Source organism: Tupaia chinensis, unplaced genomic scaffold (assembly GCF_000334495.1).
Source record: "Tupaia chinensis unplaced genomic scaffold, TupChi_1.0 Scaffold139871_1, whole genome shotgun sequence".
NCBI classification, from domain to species: domain Eukaryota; kingdom Metazoa; phylum Chordata; class Mammalia; order Scandentia; family Tupaiidae; genus Tupaia; species Tupaia belangeri.
In genome coordinates, this window is record NW_006199750.1 from 1,167,749 (window position 1) to 1,187,960 (window position 20,212).

The 20,212-nt window shown below is 42.1% G+C and overlaps 1 protein-coding gene across 1 annotated transcript in view; it reads left to right on the forward strand.

Moving 5' to 3' along the window:
- Positions 1–20,212, forward strand: part of DCLK2 (doublecortin like kinase 2) — a gene marked incomplete in the record, with an annotated part of 212,251 nt that overhangs the window by 30,085 nt on the left and 161,954 nt on the right.

The following is a 20,212-nucleotide window of genomic DNA, read 5'->3' on the forward strand; positions in this document are numbered from 1 at the left end:
TCTCTCTGTCTCTGGTGAGTGCATGCGCCCTATTGTATAAATCTCTCTTCTTTTTTTTTTTAAAAAAGGGAAAAACCTAAATTTCTGGGGAAACATGTAAGTGGAGGTGGCATTCTGCATTAAGTATGAGATGTTGTCTATTTAAGAGTAAGAACAACTGGGGCCAGCAGGAAGCATGGAAGTTAAGACGGCTGGGCTCCATGTGGCCAACTTTGCAGTTTGAGTCCCAGATGGGGTAGCTTGAAAATCATGGTGGGCGCATGTGCATGTGTGCCCGAAATCCTGAGAGGAGAGGGGATTGTGGCATGGCCGTCCTCCCTGGGGGTGAGAGTTCCTTTCCCTGTCTGTCTCTTTCCAGCGGGCCCATGTGCTCTATAGCAAAAAAACAAAACCAAAACCAAAACCACAAACAAGCCAGCTGTTAATTAATTAAATCATTATGTGCTTAGGTATCCTAGGAGTCAAAATTATAGGTATGCAAAATGTTTAGGAAAGTCTTCTCTACTTATGTATAACATGGAAAAAATATTTCAAAAGAAAGTGCTTTTATCGGAAAGTTTATGTAAGTTTTGCAGGGAATGATGAAAGTAATTAGTCAGCATTTCTGAAAAATGGACAGCAACTGCAGAGGAAAATGCAAGTCCAATTATGGTAATTTTCTATCAGGGAATCTAGTGGGCTAAACAAAATTGGACAGACTGCAAGGGCTTATAAATAGCAATTTTATAAATACTGAATTTTGCCACTGTCAGGTTATCTTTCCCAAAAAGAAACCTGTGACTTCTGAAGGGTATTTTCCCCCAGTTTCTATAAAGCTAGATTGTTTATACTTACATTGTATTAAAAGTTATAGATCCAGTGTGTGTGCCCAAAACCCCAAGAGGAGAATGGAGGAGAAGGTATTGCTACATGGCCTTCCGCTTGCCTGCAGTTGCTATCTCACTTTCTCTCTCTCCAGTGAGAATACTCACCCCAATGCAAAATTTAAAATGTATATATATATATTATAGTTTCCAATATAAAATGTGTTTCTTCATTCTAGTTTTTTTCCTTTAATATACTGAATTTATTTTAAGTGTTGGGCTCATGTAGTGCTGAGAATGAATACTATGAAATGCCGGAGCAGTATCTTTTGGAAAAATGTATATAATCACAGTAGTTTGTAATTTTCTAAGACCAATTCTAGTTAGTAGGGTGTTTTCTGAAACATTAACACAACTTAAAAAGTACGTTCTAAAAGTTCCAGAGGATTGTGGTGAGATTAGAATGACTTTTCTGATTAAATGACTGAGTAGAAGGGGCCAGTTCTGGTGACACAGACGCAATCCCGTGCTCTGAGATGCCGAGGCCACCGAGGAAGGTCCTGGGTTCGCAGCCTGAGGTCCCCCTGTGCACACCAGGCACTTGTCTGCCGCTGATCATCCTGGCTGATTGGGGGTGGACTGAGGAATGAAGACCCTACTTAGGGCTCCCCCCTCCTAGAAGAAATAAAAAAGTACGCATTTTAAAAAGTGATTAAAAGGTACAGGTTGAACATCTCAAATCTAAAACTGTGAAATCTTAAAATGCTGTAAAATCTGAAACTTTGTATCAGCATGACATCACAGTGGAATTTTCCACCACTGACCTCCTATGCTGGGTTTTTGTCCAAATGCTGCAAAACAAAAAAACTGTATAAAGTGACCTTCAGGCTGTACATTAAGGTTTACGTAAAGCATAAATTAATGTCAGCGTTGACTTAGTTCCCATTCCCAAGATCTCTCATATATACGCAGATACTCCAAGATCTGAAAAATCGGAAACGCTTCTAGTCCCAAGCATTTTGCATAAAGAATACTCAGCCTGTCTGTAATTTCTTAGCCCAAATAGGTTCACAGTATGAAATTAGACCTTTTGTACGATTGCACAGTATAACAACATTTTAATAGAAATGAAAATAAATTGGGTCACAGAAAAAAAGATTTGGTAAATCAAATAGTTGATTTTTTTTTTAATGGGCCCTGGGAAGATAAGAAATAGAGACACAGATATTAAGATGCTTAAACAAAGGAAACTGAAAATTTAAATATGAAATATTAGGGGAAAATGGCGTAGAAACAGTAAATGCATACTGGGTTTTAAAAATTAGAACTCAAGTTTGGATATAGCCAAATGAATTATATTCAGAAAAAATATAAGTGAAATGAAGAAATTGAACATCCGTTTTGAAGTAGTAACCACTGAAATTTTAATAGTTATGCAAGAAATTTCAACTAGAGAGGTTCCCCATCCACTCCATCCCCAATAACTCAAAATCAGAATATTCAGAATAATACAGTGTGATAAGTAGACTTATGCCAGTAATGAAAGAATTAATCACTATTAAGAAACCTCTTTAGGGGCCAGCAAGTGGCTTAGTGGTTAAGGCGCTGGACTCCCATATGGCCAGCTATGGTTCGAATTCCAGATCCAGTGGTTTGAAACTCACACTCGGGTGTGTGTGTGCATTTATACCCAAAATCGCAAGAGGAGACGGAGGAGAAGGAATGGGGGCGTGGCCATTCCCTATGGGGGGTGATTTCTCACTTTCTGTCTCTCTGTCTCTCTTTCTCTCTGTCTCCCTCCTGGAAGTGCACATGCCCCTATGGCAAAAGCAAAACAAAACAAATGCAACAAAATCCAAAAAACAGACAAACAAAAAACTTAAAAAAAAAAAGAAATCTCTTTATACACGAGATACATAGGATAAGGCCCTTCTCTACATTCTTCCTGACTTTCATTTATAGTTGTGATACAATTTCAGTAAGAATCTAAATAAGACGTTTTTGGGGATGGGGTGGATGGGGAACCTCTCCAAGTGATTTAAAAAGTTTGTCTGGAAAAATAGGCAGGGAAACTTTGGAAATAATGATTAATGGGCTTTTATGTTACCAGATACTAAATCATCATCCTTATAACATACCGAAAATGAATTCCAGGTGTTTTAAAAATAGAGATGTCAAAATGAAACAAAAGAACTAAAAGAAAGTATGCCAATTGTTATGCTGAAATGGGGAAGAATTTTCTAAGTAGTGGGAATATCATAAAGGGAAAGGTTAATTGGTTGGACAATATAAAAATCAAAAATTTCTTGAGGTCAGGGAAGGGTTATATGCTTTTATATTGAATTGTAGTTTAACATGAAGAAGACAAGTCCTATAGTGGAAAAATGGAGAAAACTGAACAATTTGAAAAGGCAGAATAATAAATAGTAAACATTAAAAAAAAAATCAACCTCACTAATAAACATACGAATTGAAGCAATGAGCTTTGTTTTTGTTTTTGTTTTATTTTAAGGTTTTTGCTGTAGGGTATGTGTGCTGGGCATAGAGGAGAGAGACAATGAGAGGGAAAATGAGAAATCGCTCCCCAGAGGGGTGGCCACGCCCAACCCCTTCTTCTCCATTGTCCTCCTGGAATCCTGGGCATGTCCCTATACATTGGTGCGAGTTTCAAGCCACCAGGTTCGGGACTTGAACCATGTCAGCCATGTGGTAGTCCAGCAACTTAACCACCAGGCCACTTGCTGGCCTGAGCTGTTACTTTTAATATTTAAAAAAATCGATGACTTTTTAAAAAAGAAAATGTTCAATATTTTTGAATATGTAGTAAACTGGCATTCTCAAATGATGATAGAAAAATAAAATCCATAAACTTTGTGAAAAGCAATTTGTTAATATGTATAAGTATACAAATATTCTTATTACTTGAACTAGTAAATTAACTTTAGAGATTTATCCTGACTAACCTATGATGCAAACATAATTATGCAGGAGAATTTTCATCCTGGCATAAAAGCAAAATATGGAAACAGTTTAAAATCCCAAAAGTAGAAAATACTTAAATGATAGAATTTAAAGGTAGCTGCCTTTAGAAATCATATTTAGTAGAATGTTTGAAAACTCAATGCTGGGTGCATGTGCGTGCATGCTCAAGATCCCAAGCAGAGAATGGAGGAAAAGGGATTGTGGCATGGCCATGACCCCTGGCCATGACACCCTGAGGACTGATTTCTCACTTTCTGTCTGTCTGTCTCTCCTATGAGCCTACATGCCCTATAGCAAAAAAGGTCATGACTATTGTCTCCTTAAGTAATTTTCATAACTTCCACTTAATTTGGATTAAATGCTCCACTTAAATATTTTTCTTCAAATAACAAAACCTTGAACTTTTAAGTAAAGGAATTGTATAGGAAAACAAGGTTTACTTTTAAAATTTTTTGGCAAGTCAGAGTGGCTTTCTCCTAATAAACTGCAGCAGGGAGAATTCTTTTAAAATGTCTTTATTCTGTTAATGGACTTAAAGGTCCAACCATAGCTTTGGTCCACATATGTAAAAAATTCTAGCTTTTAGCTTTCCCAGAAATAGTTTTAACATAAAAGAAACCTATTTTGTGGAATCTTGGAACACGTTGATTCTTGTCATGGACAGAGGCAAAACAGACTCAGAAATTGCTTGCAGTCAGTGTTTTAGGGCTTGCAAAATACTCCCAGACTTTGGGACCACCGCCAGCTGTAGGGTACCCACATGCAGTGGGTCCTCTGGGGGGATCAGGGCGACCCTGGGGAGGGTCTCCATCTTAGGAGTTTATCTTAAGAGTCAATGAAGGTTTTCAACCTCACTTTTTAAAAAGTTTAATTATTTCATAGACACTATAATATAAGTAATATTTATCGCTTTTTTTTTTTTTTTTTGAGGCTCACTTTCTGATGAAGGTTCATTTCTTTGTATTAACCTAACCATATTATGTCAATCTCTTACCGAAAATTGCTACATAGCAATCACATGGCTGGTGTGTATTCATAAATGTGTCCTACAGCTCGATTAGTCCTGGTATTCTTTTCTTGAAGTGGATGAACACAGAATTTTGTTTTAATTCTTACTCTTCTCTCCACATTTACATGACCTTTTGTAGATAAAAAATGCTGGACAGCTGGGTTTTGTTTTTCCAGATGTATTTACATATCTGCCGTGTGAGTAGCCCTGACCTACCTCAAGTAATGGAGAATTTATCCCACATTTATCAACAAACTAAGAGCAATTAGTAGGATCTTCAGTACAGAAGGAAGTACAGGTGTAGAAGGGAGAGAGAAAAGTTCCTTCATTCTCTAATTCCTGATCTAAGGAGATTTAACTTGAATTAAACAAGTTGAAGAGCTTTATCTTTGGTTTGGATTGGTGAAGCCCTTCTTTTCAAAAGTAATCTAAAAAATGAAAGAAAGGAAGAAACAGTTAGATATCCCTTTTTTTCTTCCTTCTTTCTCTTTCTCTTCTCCTTCTCACTTGTATTGGGTTGTCAGAAAAGTCATGGCACCCAATGTTTTGCCATTGCAATATCCTTGTAAAGCAGTTTCTTCCAGCTTCAAATAAGTTTCTCCTTTTCATGGGAAACTGGAGGAAAACACTAAAGTCCTGTCAGTAACTGTGGTTGCACATTAGAAGAGATCTTTAAGAGAAACCATTTTAGCTCACAACAGATTATGCAATGTGAAGTGTAGGTGAGACTAAGGAGGAAGGTGACGTCACTGCAAATTCTTTTGTCTCCTTAATTATTCCTTTGATAAAGTTGTGTTAAAATTAGCTCACTACGCTGAAACATTATGCACTGTCTCATTTTGACACTTGAAGCGTATTTTCATCTTTGTTTTAAATATATTTTGCATTGTTTATATTAATAGCTATCACAACATATATTTTGTTACACATGTATTTTCCAATGCTTCAAATAATAACAGCTTAATTAGCTAATAGGTACTAACTAGTAGCTTATTAAGTCAAGCCTTAACAGCATGCTTTATATTAGTCTTCTGTACTAATCTTCCTAATCTCGAGGGTTAGGCTATAATTCCCATTTTACAGTGGTGAAATTAAGGCAAAGAAATTGAGTGACCTCTTCAGAATCATGAAGCTGTTGGCAGAGCTGGGGCTCAGGGTCCTGGGAGTATGATTCTCGACCCCGAACTCTTCATAGCTCTACTGTGAACCTCCTTGGTCAGGCTCTGAGAGAGACTTCTGGGTTAACAATGAGTGACCAAAAAAAATTACTAAAAAGCAATTAGGTGATTTAAAAAACAATTAAATTTTAGAGTGATGCTTTTACCTAGTATCTACCTGAAGTCTGTGTAATACTTGCTTGTGTTGTAAAGTTATACGTTGAGTAGGACCTGGAAAAAATGAGGTTGAAAAAGTGATTATATGCTTGACAGAAGGAGTAGTCTTACAGTTATACATTTTTTAATGTTTTAAATGAAGGAATATGTCACTGCAGAAAACGTAGAAAATGTAGAAAAAGTGAAATACATAATCCTTCCATTTTAATGCTCTATTTTTGCAGTTGGACATTCCTGTCCATATTTGCATAAATATAGTACATGTTTGTTGGTTTTTTTTAAAGAAAATTATCTAAGTAAAGTATGTACATTTGCATTGCAAAATTTCAAACAATGCAGAAATGGCAAGGATGAAAGTCCCTTTTCATATCTGCCCCTCTTCCCCAACCCCACTCTGCTTTTTAAAGGAAATCTAGTAGTAACATTTGTTCATGCAGCTAAATACCTGTCCATACACTCCCGCCGTGTTTATGTAGCATGGCTTTTACATATGAACACGTATGCTCTCTTGCTCACTTATAAATTGTACTCCTCCGCGTTGTTATGTAAGCTCCACATTTCATATTTGATCGTCTGAGTCATGTTCGCTTAGTTAGATTTACCATAATTTAACCTATTGTTGGATATTTGGGTTGTTTCCTGTTCTTCCTTCCTTTATCCTCTGTTCATCGTGCTGTCTCTAGATTGGAGTATGCTTTAGATCTCTTCCTTTGCTTACGATAGGTTCCTGGAGGTAAATTACTGAAAAGAGTCTTAAGTATTTTGGAGTTTGAGAGATACCATCGAAGCTATAGACAGAAATGTCCTGGCTGGCACCGCTGTGGGCATATACCCCAGTATTTCTGAAGCTGGGAGTCAGTGGGTTTGATGAGTCACTTAGCTGTAATGCCTGCACTTAACTGTGGAAACCCGTATTCTGTGAAATTCCTGTTGTGCACACAGAGGCCCATTTGCATTCCTCTTCCCAACCCCACCTTCGATACCTTTTTTCTAGAAACTAATTCAACAAAGAATGAAAGCCAGTTTATGCCCAAACCAAGTGCTGACCGACTAGTCCTAAAAATATTAAGCTTAGTAGGGAGAACAGAAAAGCAAAACCTTAGTGAGTGGCCCACATTATGGTCTGGTATTTTGTCAACGTATTGAACTAAAAAACCTACCTACCACTTTGTTTAGTGTTTGCCTTGTAACCTTTGCCCAGATGCCATTGTCTCATAAACGTATTACTGGTATTCAGTGAATCCAAGTGACATTTTAAAATAATTATTTAATTATGTATATTGTTAATATTAACTTTATTATTAGAATTTAATTCGCCGTATGGCATGTGTGCTCAAAAGAGAGAGAGTGAGAACGAGAGAGGGGGAAAGTGAGAAAGCAGCTGCCAAGTCCTGGACTCAAGTCGCAGCTTGCCACGTGGGAATCCGGCACCTTAACCACCATGCCACGGCCAGCCCCTCAAGGGACTTCTTGTGACATTTTGGCTCAGAATTGAATGAAGTAGATGACTTATAATTGATGGCTTGTGAAGTTAATTGATTGCTTTTGGTCACGATGAACTTTCAGATTTGGTTGGTTGTTTTGTATCTTATCATGAATGCCTGTTGACACAAATCTGTGTAATAATGTGATGATACTTCAGGAGTTTTATTAGAGGGGCCAGCAGGTGGTATGGAAGTTAAGGCAGCTGGATCCCACATGGCCAAAAATGTAGTTTGAGTCCTGTACCCGGTGACTTGGAAATCATGCCAGGCACAGGTGTGTGCATGTCCAAAATCTTGAAAAGAGAATGGAAGAGAAGGGCTTGAGGTGTGGCCATTCCCCTCCCATCCCCTGTTCCTTGTCCCTTACCCTCTCAAGTGAATTCATGTGCCCTATAGTAAAAACTAAGTAAATAAACCAAAATATAACAATCTTCTTAGATTTCACAGAAGGATCATTCATTCATTGTGGCTTATGGTAGTAACAAGGACAGGTGCCGTCATTTAGAATATATAACTGACACAGAAAGTTTTTAAGTTTCTAGGCAAGAAGTGTCTGGGGACTCACAAAGCTTTTGAGAACCTGTTGAGATCTGTTCTCTACCAAGTAAAACCAGAATCAAATTTGGGGCGTGATCTCCTCGTTCACAGATCACTGTGCAGGTTAAGAATGTCTGCTTTGGCCTGTTTTATTCGGTTTTCTTTAGGTGGGGAAAGTGTTTGTTTTCAGTCTCTTCATCATTGCTTTTTCTAGAGAGCAAAGTTTAGGCTCGCCCATGTATTTCCACATTGTTAGGGCGCTGCCTCTTAGAAGAGGAATTAATTGAATCTAAATGAAGAATGTCTTCGTGGGCCAGCAGGTGGCGTGGTGGTGGAGGCAGCTGGATCCCACATAGCCAACCTCTTGGATTGAGTCTGGACCTGGCAGCTTAAAAAAACATAGCAGCGTGCATGCGCTTGCGCACATGCGTGTGTGTGTGTGTGTGTGTGTGTGCGCGCGCTCAAAATCTCAAGAGATTGGAGAAGGGATTGCAGTGTGACCATCACCCCTGGGGGGGATAGAAAGGGATAGAGAAACTTTCCCTTTCTCTCTCTCTCTCTCTATTGAGTGCATGTGACTTTTAGCAAAAACTTCGTAAGAAACTTAAAATTTAAAAAGTTATTCCATGGAGGGACAATAATGCTAGAGTTCATATTTGATTTCTCAGTAACCCTGTGCAATGTTCCAGATTTAAAAATCGACCTCAGACTTTTTTTTTTTTTCTAATAAAGAAAAGCACCACACTTGAAACAGCAGAACTAGCTTTCTTGAATTTCTCCCTGTGTATTTTTAGGAGGTTTAATTGTGGCGCGATGCAGCTGCCAGACTCTCAGCACAAAGTGTCGGAAAGCTCTGTAGTCGTTAGACGTTGGCCTCCAGAAGCTGAGTTCTCTGAGCCCAGAGACTGAGCCACGGAGCAACGCCTACCCGAGAACGTTCGCTTTCAGGCTCCTGCGTTGCAGGCTCTTAAGACTTGTAAGAAGTTTATTTAAAATTTTCTTTTTTTGTCTTGTAGTGGTTTATGGCAGGCTTCTCTAAATGTGAGCATAAAGACATTTGATTATATTTGAAAATATTGTTCGTTTAGTTTGCCCACATGCTAAGTCATTTAAAATGCCATTTAAAGTGTGAGTTATGGGAGATATTTAGTATCCACGTATTGGTACTTGCCAAAGCCGACATTAGTTAGATGACTGTGTTTCTGAAGGATCGCGTTTATTAAACACCTAGTCTTTAGCAGGACTTATGTTATAAATCTTCTCGTGGCAAAATATTATGGCTGACACATGCCATTTTGAAAGCCCTCATCCAAAGGTCAGTTTTCCCTTCTTTAATAAAATCAAGAGTGGGGGCCATCAGGTAGTGTGGAGGTTAAGGCACTGCGTCCCACATGGCCAGCTGTGTCATTCCAGTCCTGGACCCAGCAGCTTGAAAATCACACTGGGCGCACGTGTGTGCATGTGTGCCTAAAATCCTGAGACTGGAGAACAAATCGCAGCGTGGCCATCGCCCTTGGGAGATGATTTCTTACTTGCCCTCTCTCTGGTGAGCACACGCTCCGTATTGCAGAAACTACAAGAAGGAAAAAGAACAAAGTAAGAATGATATAAATGGAAACGTTTAGAAAAGTCCACTTAGGTTACTTAGTCCGGCATGTGCGCTCACTGAAGAGGGGGTGGTGGGAACTCACCCCCCAGAGGGCATGACCAGGCCATCCTCCTCTTGAGGTTTTGCCACCACCACCACCACCCCACACACACGTGCCCAGCATGTTTTTCTTTTCTTTTTAAAAATAATGATTTATTTAATTTTTTATTTTTTAATTTGACCAGAGAGAGATAGCGAGAGATGGAAAGTGAGAAAGCAAGCTTCCAGGTCCTGGACTTGGAATCATGGTCAGCCATGTGGGAGTCCAACACCTTAACCATCACGCCACCTGCTGGCCCCAACCCAGCAACCCAGCGTGTGTTTCAAGCCTCCACCTCCGGGACTCAAACTGTGTGGCCGGCCAGATGAGATCCAGCTGCCTTAATCACCATGCCACAAGCTGGCCCTGAATTTTAATATTTTATAAGCCTCTTCCTTAATATACTAATCTTGAGTTTACATATAAACAAAAGATAAGAGGTGAAAGTCCTCTAGAAGTTCAAAGTGATTTTTCACAGCATATCAACTTAGGCAGGACCAATCAATGTCTTCATCACTTCTTGAACTTCTAGGAGTTGAGAAGTGTCACCAGTATGCTTTGTGCCCAAGGAACTAATGATATGCATTGGAGACTAGAAAATCCAAATTGTAGGGACCAGCCGTTAGCGTAATGGCTATGTCGCTGGACTCCCATGTAGTTGACCACAGTTTGAGTCCCGGACCTGGTGGCTTGAACTCATGCCGGGTGCGTGTGCGTGCGTGCCCAAGATCTCAAGAGGATAATGGAGGAGAAGGGATTGCAGCATGGCCATCCCTCCTGGGGGGTGATTTCTCGCTTTCTGTCTCTCTCTGTCTCTCTGGTGAGTGCATGCGCCCTACAGCAAAAAACTCTCAAAAAAAAATATGAGTTGTAATTTGATTTAAATATATTATATTTTAGGACACAGAATCCCATTATAGCCAAACAGAATGTATGGAACAAATATTGTCATTAAGGATTTTAGTGATGGCAAACAAAAGACACCATTATTATTATTATTATTGTTGTTGTTATTATTATTATTTTGAGAGATTTTTGCTATTGGGCGCGTGCGCGCACCAGAAAGACAGAGAGAGACAGAGAGACAGAAAGTGAGAAATCACCCTCAGGGGGGATGGCCTTGCTGTAATACCTTCTTCATTCTCCTCTCGGGATCTTGGGCACGCACAGACATGCACCCTGTGTGAGTTCAAGCCACTGGGTCCGGGACTCGAACTCGAACTGCTGTCGACCACATGAGAGTCCAGAGACATAGCCATTAAGCCAACTGCTGGTCCCCCCTCCTTTTTTAAATTTCCCAGACAGTGCGTGCATTCACCAGAGAGAGACAGAGGTTAGGGGGGTGTGAGATAGCGCCCCACACACAGGAAATGCTTACATTGCAACTCCTTCTCCATTTCTCCCTCCTGTCAGGTTTGGGCACGTGTGTACGTGTGCCTGGCATGTTTCTCAAGCCACCAGGTTTGGGACTCAAACTACACAATCAGCCTTGTAGGGTCTAGCACTCAACTCTTAAGCCACTGGCTGGCCCTAATGACAACAATATTTAGTAGCAAGTATCATGCCAGAGTGTTCACACATGCTGCCATTTAACCCTTCCTGTCATCCTACAGTGGGTATGTGCTTCTGTCTCCATGTGAGGAACGGAATAGCAGGTTCAGAGAGCTTTCGTCTTTTGGATCCAGTTCACCACCTTGAAGGAATGGTACACTTATCCCATGAAGCTCTAAGCACTTCGTATTTGCTCTCAGAGCTAGTTTTCAAGATTCAAAGGAAGACGCTTTGATTATTTATTTATTGTCTTTATTTATTTAAAACAGTTTTTGCCTTGTAGCACACCAGAGAGTGAGACAGGGACAGTGAGAGGGAGAGTGAGAAATCACCCCTTAGGGTGAATGGCCACACCACAGTCCCTTCTCCCTCCAGAATCTTGAGCATGCACGCACACATGGAAGGCATGATTTTCAAGCCACCAGATTCGGGACTTGAACCATGGTCAGCCATGTGGGAGTTCAGCGATGAAACCACTGTACCATCTGCTAGCCCCATACCTTGATTATTTACTTTAGTGGTTAGATTTGGCCCTGACTAGCTCCTTAAACTTTTCCCAAAATATATATTCCCTATCCAAAGCTGAAGAATTATATCATCAAAGATATTCGAGGAATAAGATATAGAATGTAAAACAGTTCTAAAATTGTACATGCTGTTTTGAACCAGTGTTTGACCAGTAGGAAAATAGAATTTAAAATTGTATCTACACTGTATTTATACCTATTTTAAAATAGTTATGTGTATAGACAAATAATATAAGGCAATATAAAAATGAAGACAATTTGGGGGCCAGTGGGTGGCATAATGGTTAAGACTCTTGACTCCCACATGGCTGACCGCAGTTTGAGTTCTGGCCCCAGTTGCCTGAAATTCATGCTGGGCATTTGTACATGCGTGCCCAAAATTCTGAGAGGAAAATATAGGAGCAGGGATTCTGGCGTGGCCATCTCCAACTTTTTCTCTGTATCTCCAGCAAGCACATGTGCCCTAAAAAAAATTTTTTTTAAAAGGAAAAAAAAGGGGCCAACAGTTAGCATAATAGCTATGTCGCTGGACTCCCATGTAGTCCACCACAGTTCGAGTCCCAGAACCAGTGGCTTAAACTCACGCCAGGCGTGTGTGCATGCATGCCCAAGATCCTGAGGGGGGAATGGAGGAGAAGGGATTGCAGCATGGCCATCCCCCCAGGGATGATTTCTCTATTTTTGTCTCTCTGTCTCTCTCTTTCTGGCAAGCACATGTGCCCTATAGCAAAAACATCTCCAGAAAAAAAAGAAGAAGAAAAAAGGCAACTTGACTTAGTAATAGAACTGCGGATGACTGTCTGCAAATCCCCTCTGTTGTTATGTTATGTAATAGTACTTTAGGCAGTGCCAACATGACTGGATATTATGAGAGTAGAGTCACAAAGGAGACAGGAGTCTTCAGACCTTATTTAAATTTTGCAATCATCCCACCAGGAAGCCATTCTTACAGTGTTGGTGAGCATTGGGCTAGGCTAAGACAAAATATCTTTTGTGTAATGAAGAATTCATTCAAACATTAATATTTTGTGCCTACTCTGTGCTAGATATTCCACTGGGTACTTGAGGAAGGCTAAATAAGGTTTCTGCTTTTGAGGAACTCTCAGTGCTGTAGAAAAACCAGTTTCAAGAACTTATAGACACAGGGCGAGTCTATAATAGGCCAGGGGTGTTGCAAGGAACTGTGGCCGGACAAACAAAGGGAAGCTAAGTCTTCCTAGGAACATTTGAAGTGCCTCCCAGAGGAGGCGGGGGATTTATGAAGGGCATTCCAGGGGATGCAATAATGTGTTTTAATGTGGTGCTTTCCTTTGGGAGGAATAGCTCAGGCAATGGGAATCTGACCTTGAAATCATTTAAATATTTACTTCTTTGTCTTTGTCACTCTTTAGTTTTTAAAATATGTATTTAATTTTTTATTTTGGAAAAAGTTCAGATTTACAAAAAAGTTGCACAAATTGCACATAGCAATTCCATGTACCCTTCATCCTGCTCCCTTCCCCACCCCCATGGTAACCTCTTCCATCTACCTAGAGCGTGTGTCTAAACCAGGAACTTGGCAGAGATGATCCTGGTAACTAACCTACAGCCCTTACTTGAGTTCTGCCACTTGTCTCATCAGTGCCCTTTTCTAGTTCAGAATCCAGACCGTGCGTTTGCTCGTCTTACCTCCTTAGTTTCCCCTGACCGGCCATCGTTCTTCAGTCTGTCTTTGTCTCTCTTTGACTTGATCCTTTTGAAATGTTCCAGCCAGTTATTTTCTGCGTTTTTATAAAAATTGTGTTTATTTCTTCCATGAGAGAGAGAAATAGGTAGGCATCCCTGACAGGGTCTTCCTGCCTGCAGCCCACCTCATGCCTCACCCAGCATGGAATCAGCCATGCCTTTACCCAGCGTCTACAGGTAGGCACAGGATGCAAACCCAGGACCTTGCCATGTAGGTCCCAGCACCTAGCTCCACCATCCACTTACTTTGTTTAATTCCCTCAGTTTAGAGTGTTCTGGCATTCTCTCATGATTATGTTGTGATTATGCATTTATGGCAAGAATACCACACGAGCCATGTCCCGTTCTTCTCAGAGCTTTACGTCAGAAGGTACGTGAGCTCATGTCTCCTTGCTGGTGAGGTTAACATTGATGAGGTTAAGGGAATGTCTGCTGGGTTTCTCCACTGTGAATGTGCCATTTTTCTCCTTGAAATGAATACTTCGCAGAGATTCCTTCTATAGTCACTGGAATTCTGCTCTAAGAAACAGCTATCCTTATTTCATTTTAAAATGTATATCTGCATAGATAAGGACTCTTATTTTATACCATGAGTTCTAATTTCATACTATCGTTTATTTGGGAGCTTCTTCAAGTTGGGTTCTGTGGCCTTCTGACATAAGTAAGGCTCTGTGGGAGAGGAAGGATTACTCTTCCGACACTGCCTTCTCTCCTGTGTGTGTCTACGAACCCCTGACTTCTCTCTGTCACACATCTCCATGATCTTGTGTAACGTTGTCCTCACCTCCTAAAGTGGTTGGTGTTGTGCCTATAGAAACGAGGGCCTAGAATATATCCCGTTCATTAGATTGGTTATTGTCTAAGATAAATGCACCATTTAGGCGCTAATATCTATATTCTTACCTATCGATGATTTGCTTTGAACAGAGTGGCCGTGGTCTGAGTTATGTGACTGGGCAACCTCTGTACAAAGACCTTGGCTCGGGATGGACTCTGAGTGTCGCAGGGTACAATGACTGTGACTCAGCGGTTCTCAACTAGAGGCAGTTTTGCCCACGAGGGAACATTTGGGAACTTACAGAGGGATTTGTGGATGTTCTAACTGGAGTGAGATACAGCGTGTGGCTGGCCTCTCCTAGGGAGAAGGCAGGGGTGCTGCTGAATGGCTTAGGTCGGATCTCCACAGCAAATCATTATTTGGCCCCCAGTATCATGAGTGTTGAGGCCGAGGAACTGGTCCAGTGAGATGCGTGTAGAGAGAAAGGGTCTGAGGGTGGTTCCCGATTGGCCAGGGCGAGGGCTTTACCTACGCATGTGTGGTCGAGTGTGGGTGTTTGAAATTTAAAAGTAGGGCAAGGGTAAGATATGGAACACACAGAGTGCCTTTCCGTGGGATGGGACCTCGACCACTGGGCTATGGGTGGCCACTGAATTACAAGAAGATCAGATTTTCGGGACCAGCAGTTAGCGTAATGGCTATGTCGGACTCCCATGTAGCTGACTGCAGTTCGAGTCCCGGACCAGGTGGCTTAAACTCAACGCCAGGCGCATGTGTGTGCGTGCCCAAGATCCCGAGAGGAAAATGGAGAAGGGATTGCGGCGTGGCCATCCCCCTAGGGGGTGATTTCTTGCCTTTTATCTCTCTGTCTCTCTCTGTCTTTCTGGCAAGCGCACGCGCCCTCTAGCAAAAACCCCTCCAAAAAAAAGAAGATCAGATTTTCATTTTAGAAAGTTTATTCTGGTGTGTCTGAAATGAATTAAACCCAGATGATCAAATCCTGAAAGATTGAGTGTCTTAAGATATGAGAAACTGTTTCAGATACTATTATTTCACAGTTAAAATATGTTTTACAGTTTCTGAAATGCTTATGGAAGGTGGATCTTGAACTGTATTGCAGAGAAAAAAGCAGGTATTTTTTGAGTTATTTCAGAGGGTAAAGATTGGGTTTCAGGAGGAAATGAAAGAGAGGAAAGAGAGCAGTTAGAGTGGGGGTTTCATGCATCCATGGGCAGGAAGTCTTATTTGTTGGGAGAGTGTACAAACTTTTCACAGTAGTAGAAAGAAGTGGTATTGTATTTCTGATTTCAGTGTTGAGAAAGCATTCGTTTTCCTGGTGCTTTTTCTGTTGTCAAACTATTTGGGATATTTGTGTCAGAACAGAAAGCAAATTGTACATGATGACTCAGAAGTAATATACCTGACACGATCACTCAGGGTGTGCGGCTCTGAGGCACAGTTACCTTGGGGAAAGCTGCCGGTGCAGCCTGAGAAGAACTGCAGTGTTCTACCTCCAGTAACATATTTTATTTATAGAGGACTTAAACACTAGACAACAAAGAAACTTGAATACAAATGTGCTTCCTCCTCACAAAAATAGTGGTTTTCCTTAAAACTAGTGGAGTGTTGGGACCAGCAATTAGTGTAATGGCTGTGTCGCTGGACTCCCACATAGTCGACTGCGATTCGCGTCCTGGACCCGGTGGCTTAAACTCACGCTGGGCTCGTGTGCGTGCGTGCCCAAGATCCCGAGAGGAGAATGGAGGAAAAGGGATTGCGGCATGGCCATTCCCCCGGGGGGTGATTTCTCGCTTTCTGTCTCTCTGTCTCTGTCTCTCTGGCGAGCGCACATGCCCTATAGCAAAAACCTCTCAAAAAAAAAAGAAAAGAAAAATTAGTTGAGTGGCCTGGTCCAGCCTGGCAGTACAGTTGGTAGCAAATGAAACTGCCATTCGTGGGTTCAGCTCCCATGTGTGTTCAGGTCAGTCCGAGAGCCCTCTGGGTGCTTAGGTGTGCCTTGAGATCCTGCCAGGCAGAAGGGCTGAGGAAGGATTGCACTGTGATGAGACCTGTCGTGGGGGCTTTCTTTCTCTTTTGTGCATGTGCTTTTTATCATAATTTTAAAAGTAAACTTGATTTTTTAAAAAGCTTGAAAAAAATGGAGTAGGCACAGAAAATAAATGAGTAGGACCCGCATGGTTACGTCGCTGGGCTTAATGGTTACGTCGCTGGACTCCCACGTAGTTGACCGTGGTTCGAGTCTCAGACCCTGCAGCTTAAAACTCAATGTCAGGCATATGTGTGTGTGTGCCCATAGTTCTGAGAGGAGAATGGAGGAGAAGGGATTGCGGTGTGGCCATCGCCCCTGGTGGGTGATTTCTCGCTTTCTGTCTCTCTCTGTCTTTCTAGCGTGCACACATACCCTATAGCAAAAATATCTCTTAAAAAAAAAAAAAAAAGAAAAAAAAGAAATGATCCAGTCTTCATGTGCGAGGTCATGATGTAATTTATTGTCATATGTGTAAGTTCATCTATGCTTTGGCTGATAAGATGTGTTGCCAAAGTATAATTTATTAAAATAATGTCAATAATTAATAACTAATAATTTGTTTAACTAATATACAGAAATAATTTATTCAAGAAAGATTCCTACTTTATTTTTTAAAAATTAATAGCATTTCTTCCTATAATAATAATTTTCTTTCTTGCAGAAATGAAAACCTCTTTGAAGAGGTGCACGATCTTCATTAATTATCTGGCTTTTCATACATTTGTATGTTTAGTTTGTGTGCTGGTAGATTTGGGCTAATTTGGTGCGAGATGGTTTTGTATTATTTGTATTGTACAATGACTCCTGGGTTAATGAATTCTTCCAACTAAGAGCAACTGAGGGAAATGAGAAAACAGGATAGAGTTTAGGGATATTTGCATGGATTTTTTTTATAGGATAATTTCCTTGTTGAGCAAACATCCAGTCTACTTAATGAGTCTGGAATGCTGAAGCCAAACTCTGAAGCTCAGAAAGCCTTAATGTGTGTTCTCCGAAAGCCCCTGCACACACACACTTCTCCATGTGCTTAGGTTATTTTTTTATTGTCAGAGGGCATGTGTGCTTCCCAGAGATAGAGCAAAAGAAAGAAGGAAAAAGCACTCCTGAATGGGACGTGGTCCTGCAGCAATTCGTTTTCCTTCATTTTTCCATCCTGTTGGGATTTGGGTATGTTTTTCAAGCTATGGGGCCAGAATTCAAACCATGACCAGCCACGTGGGATCCACCTCCCTTAACTACCAGGCTGTGGGGCTGGCTCTGTCCCGTACATTTAAGATGAAGATAAGGTGAGGTTCTTGCTCTTTGGTCACTAGACTCTGTTTATTGGTGAATCTGAAACACACAACGTGAGGAATGACTAGGGTGAATAGATACTGGCCTTCAGCACCAGGACAGAAGCATGACCTCTAGGAGTTGGGAAACATTCAGGAAGAAATAGAATGCCAACAGGTGGGGAGACTTCTTTAGAGAGACCAAGACCATTCCCATTCCTCACCATCCTGCCTCTACCCTCCAAGCGTAGGGACAGATGGCAGACAAAGGGAGGTGGAGAGTGGTACAGGACAGAGTAAGGACCAAGGTGGAGACATCTGGGGGGAGTGCACTTACGTTCGCACAGAGGACTGCATGGAACGAGAGCATCAGCCTGTGTGGAAACTGACATAATCGAGGCTGTGCTCTGGAGTGAGTCTGCCAGCTGCACTGAGTTAGAATGGAAGGGCTGACAGTGTAACCCGTGAGGACACCTCTCAGTCTAGATTCTGTCCAGAATAGCATGGCAGGACAGAGGCAAAAGACGTGGAGCCAGGAATCCCAAACCAGAACACAACTTTGACCCTGGGCCATGGGACGTTCTGAGTGCCCAGAAAAATGCAGGATTTGAAAGGTGCTGCTTCAGGGTCGGTGGCCACCTGGTTAAGGAAGTGGGTTCCACAGGGCTGGCTGTGGTGTGAATCCCAGCCCTGGGGGCATGCCCCAGATTCTGACAGGATGGAGCAATGGAGAAGGGACTGCAATGTGACCTTGCTCCGTTGTGGGGTGCTTTTGCCCCGTCCCTCTCTCTCTTTCTGAGCACCTATGATCTCTGGCCAAAGGAAAAAAAAGAGAGAGAGAGAGAAGAGAGAAGAAAAAAGAAAAGCGCTGCTCCGATGTTCTTTATACAAGTGCCAAACCACAGAGCTGGCTACAGGTCCCCGCACAGACTCTCTTAAATTCCTGGCTTCCTAAGGGGCCACTGATGGCTGAACCAGGAGAAACGCCCACGGCCAAATGTACGCGTCTACACTCATGCGGGCCTTTCACCAGGGATGCGTGCGTGGCCGTTCCTCATGACGTTTGAGGTAGGAAGCAGCCAAGTACGGGTTCTTCTGGGAATAAATGAAATTTATTTTTTTTAAATACCCACTTCACTTTAACGTTGGCCTAGTGAGGTAGGAACAGCATTTTTGTAGAATCACGTATCACAAACTGCTCGTGTGGGAGGTTTATACAAAGTAGATGCTCTTTGTGTGACGAAAGCTATCATTTTTACCCGAAGTGAAAACACAAACGGAGTTCGTGTGACACGTCTTCTGGCTTTGCTCTTAGCCCGAGGTGACCTGAGCTGACGTAGCAGAGGGCTGTAATTGCTTTAGGACGGCAGCAACGTTTGCAGACTATGTGTGAGAGAATACATTGTAAGAAAATGGCTCAGGTCCCATCTATCTATCTGAGAGGTTTTTGCTAAAGGGCATGTGTGCTCGCCAGAAAGACAGAGAGACAGAGAGACAGAAAGCGAGAAATCACCCTCTGGGGGTATGGCCACTCCGCAATCCCTTCTCCTCCGTTCTCTCTCGGGATCTTGGGCACACATGCACGCGCGCCCAGCGTGAGTTTAAGCCACCGGGTCCAGGACTCGAACCGTGGTCGACTACATGGGAGTCCAGTGACATAGCCATTACGCTAACTGCTGGTCCCTATTTATTTTTAATTGCCAGAGGGCAAATGGCTTCAGAGAGAGAGAGAATATCCCCAGTGGGGTGTGGTCACACCACATCCTTTTTCTCCCATCTCCACCCCATGAGGAATGGACATACACACATTCACTCTTGCCATGTTGTTCCAGCTGCCATGGCCAGGACTCAAACTGAGGTCTGCCATGTGGAATCTGGCTCCCCGTGCACAGAGCTTAACTGCTGTGCTACAGCACCAAGGTCCCCTCTTCGTGTTTGTTTGGGTGTCTTATGTAAGCCTAGAACCACCCGAGGGTCTGGGCGCAGTCACAGTTTCTTGCCGGAAGCCTTTTTATCATGCAGGAGGAGTCCTGGAGAGACGTTTCCAGACACTGGCCCGCCCTTGTCATGCCCTGACAGGCCCCCATGTTCCTTCCGCACAGGGGAGCTTCCCTCTCCTGGCACCGACCCCCTTCATGGCAACGTAGGGCTCCTTTGGACAGAATCAGCTTTATCGTTTGGGATGCTTAGTGTAAAATGGAAAGGTGGACTTCTTGTTCAAAAGTGATTAAGATGACGGACCAGCAGTTAGTGTAATGGCTATGTCGCTGGACTCCCATGCAGTCTACCACGGTTCGAATCCCGGACCCGGTGGCTTAAACTCATGCTGGGTGCATGTGCGTGCGTGCCCAAGATCCTGGGAGAATAGAAGAGAAGGGATTGCAACATGGCCATCCCCCCGGGGGGTGATTTCTCGCTTTCTGTCTCTGTCTCTTTCTGGCAAGCATGCAAAAACCTGTAAAAAAATTTTTTT